This window comes from Nicotiana attenuata, chromosome 6 (assembly GCF_001879085.1).
Source record: "Nicotiana attenuata strain UT chromosome 6, NIATTr2, whole genome shotgun sequence".
Classification (NCBI taxonomy): domain Eukaryota; kingdom Viridiplantae; phylum Streptophyta; class Magnoliopsida; order Solanales; family Solanaceae; genus Nicotiana; species Nicotiana attenuata.
The window spans coordinates 97,336,993-97,339,812 of record NC_031994.1 but is presented as its reverse complement, the minus strand read 5'-3'; positions in this window follow the sequence as shown (position 1 = coordinate 97,339,812).

The window sequence follows — 2,820 nt, the reverse complement described above, 5'->3', positions numbered from 1 at the left end:
ATTTAACCAGTTTTTTCAAAGTGTTTGAAGGCCTTTAATTTATGGCGGAAGTCGGACGTCTCCGAGCCGCATTATTTCAGCCGTAGCCTTTTATATGACCATAGTCTTTAGTATGTCCGTAGCCTTTTATATGACCGTAGTCTTTAGCATGGTCGTAGCCTTTTTATATGGCCGTAGCCTTTAATTTGGGTGTAGTCTTCGGGTGTGTCTCTTGGACTTGTTTCCCGATAACTTTTCAAAGTTGTTCGAAAAGTTAGTCCCCGAGTATATTGGCCTTGGCCTTTGTTTCGGGGGGATGCCTCTTTGAGGTCTTATGAGTCCGAGTTTTCTATGGCTCGGGCGAGTTCACTGTCGATGACAGTCCCCGAGTATTTCGGGGTTACATTCGTGCTTTGGCCCTTGAGCCATTTTTCGTAGGATTATAAGTGTAGAGCTCGTATAATAGTAGACTTCTTTGAGACACAAAGTGTTTCTGATATAAATAGGAAACTTCTTCAAATAATTGATACATGCGTACATTAATCCGTTGGGCTAGCCCATTTAATTGAGCTAAAGTGATGAGCCCACTTCGTTAAGCTCAAGATGTCATCCTCCTAGAGGCCCAGTTGGTGCCACGTGTCAAATGACGTGGCGCGCCAAGTCAAGCGGAAGAGCCAATAGGACCATGCCACGTGTCAAAATGACAATGCATGCCAAGTCACACTAAAAGGCCAATGAAATCGCGCCGCGTGTGCAAGTGACATGTTTTGGCCAATCAAATGCGGACATGTCACACTTCAATTTGATTGGTCGGAAAGAGTTTGTTCTTAACACAACTCCTCCCTTCCACAACTATAAATAGGGGGTCTTCATAACTCAGAAAAGATACCAGAAGTTATAACAAGAAGCAAGAGAGAGCTCGTGGATCAAACACCGCAAATTTCTCTACAAGTTTCAAGCATCAAGCAATCAAGTTCAAGTTCAAGAAATCAAGTTCAAGCTCAAGAACGAAGAACAAATCAAGTTCAAGCTCAAGAACGAAGAACGAATCAAGATCAAGTTCAAGCAATCAAGCTCAAGCTAAAGCTCAAGAACAAGATCATCGTTCGTGGAAACAAACATAGATTCAAGATCAAGCTCAAAGGCCCTTGAATTTATTTATCATTGAAAAGAAGAATCAGAGGATTTATAGAGATTGTAACACTCAAATATTCGAAATAAAATACTACGATTGTTGCGATATTTTTCGGTCTTGATTTTATTTTCTCGACGCAATTTATTGTCTACACACCATAATACTAATTTTTCGCTGTAAAAAAATTACAATGTCAAAATATATGTACGACTACGATGTTAATTTAAATGCTAATCATGCATATGGGCTTATATTAGTGAAAGGTAAAATTAGCCATCTTCTTTTTTGGTGGACATGGGGTTAAGCTGGAACAATTTAGAAAGTTAATATTGGCCCCTCTAAAAGCTGTTTGTGATACGTATAGACGTGGGGTTTACTAATTATGTAAAGACTAAAAATCCTTCCACATAAGTTTCAAGAAAGAAAGTTAGATAACTTGTTTTTCAAAACTATTAAATACTGTAGCAAACTAATTTTATTAATGAAAGAACATATATATACAACAGGAAAAAAGAAAGAAAATAAGGATGTCGGCTTACCTATAAAACATATATAACACCATAATTAAAGAAATTTTTAAGGCAAGGACAGCAGTTTAAATATTATTGGCTCAATTTTTTTTTTTGGAGAATTTTCTCTACATCATTTGAAATGAATGTATGAATGTCTTGTAGGCTAACTAAGGTATCCAATAATTAAGAAAATGACGACAAATTATAAATTTGTCATGACATGAAATCATCATCATAAATAATTAAGATTGTATGTACAAATAGATTAGAGGATAACATTATTGGGCCCATAATCATACTTGCCCTTAAAGATGCTTCAAAAAATGGAGCTAAAAAATTCACTTGTTGTTGAAGTTCGATCAATTGAGTTACACAAGGTATAAGTAATTGACAATGCTTTCGAAAAGACAAGTTTTCCTTTGTGTCTAGCATTCTGTGTGCCACGTAGCTGCGGTTATCTATTAGCCTGACTAATTTAAATTTACACAATATAATGTAGGGCATGTTATTGGAAGAAACGCTCCCTATCAAAGATTTTTTTATGAATTTCGGATTTAGATCTGAGATGTTTGGTTAAGGCAGAAAGAAATCCCGCAATATCCCATGATTGAGATAAGTCTTGTAGCTCCAAAGCAAAGTCGCGTAACTTTAATAAATTTTGAGTTATATAAACTAACAACAACAACAACAATAACGTAACAACAAACACAGTAGTTCCCCACAAGTGAGGTTTGGGAGGATAAGATATACGCAGCCTTACCCCTACCCCTGAAAGGGCAGAGAGGGTTGTTTCTGAAGTTATATATACTAAAAATATAAATTTTTTGATATAGTCAGTCAACTTTAACCTACGACAACAAGTTAGTTACTCCATCATTTTAGCTAAAATAACAATTCATGTTTATGAAGAGATTTACCTGTTATTAAGATAATTACTTAATAATTGTCCTAGTTGTGTAATTTTTTTTACAACATCACTGAGAACTCAATTTTGGAGTTCCAAGGTTACAAATTCTTTTGATATGTTTTTGGTACAACTTAAAATAAGGAGGTCTCGAATTTGATATATTTAGTTAGGGGAAAAAAAATTATATCGATTGCATGTAACTTTTTTCTTTCATAATGGAGAAAGATTGATCAACTATTATCATTTTATTAGCAAAACGAATGTACTAAATCCAATATAGTACTATT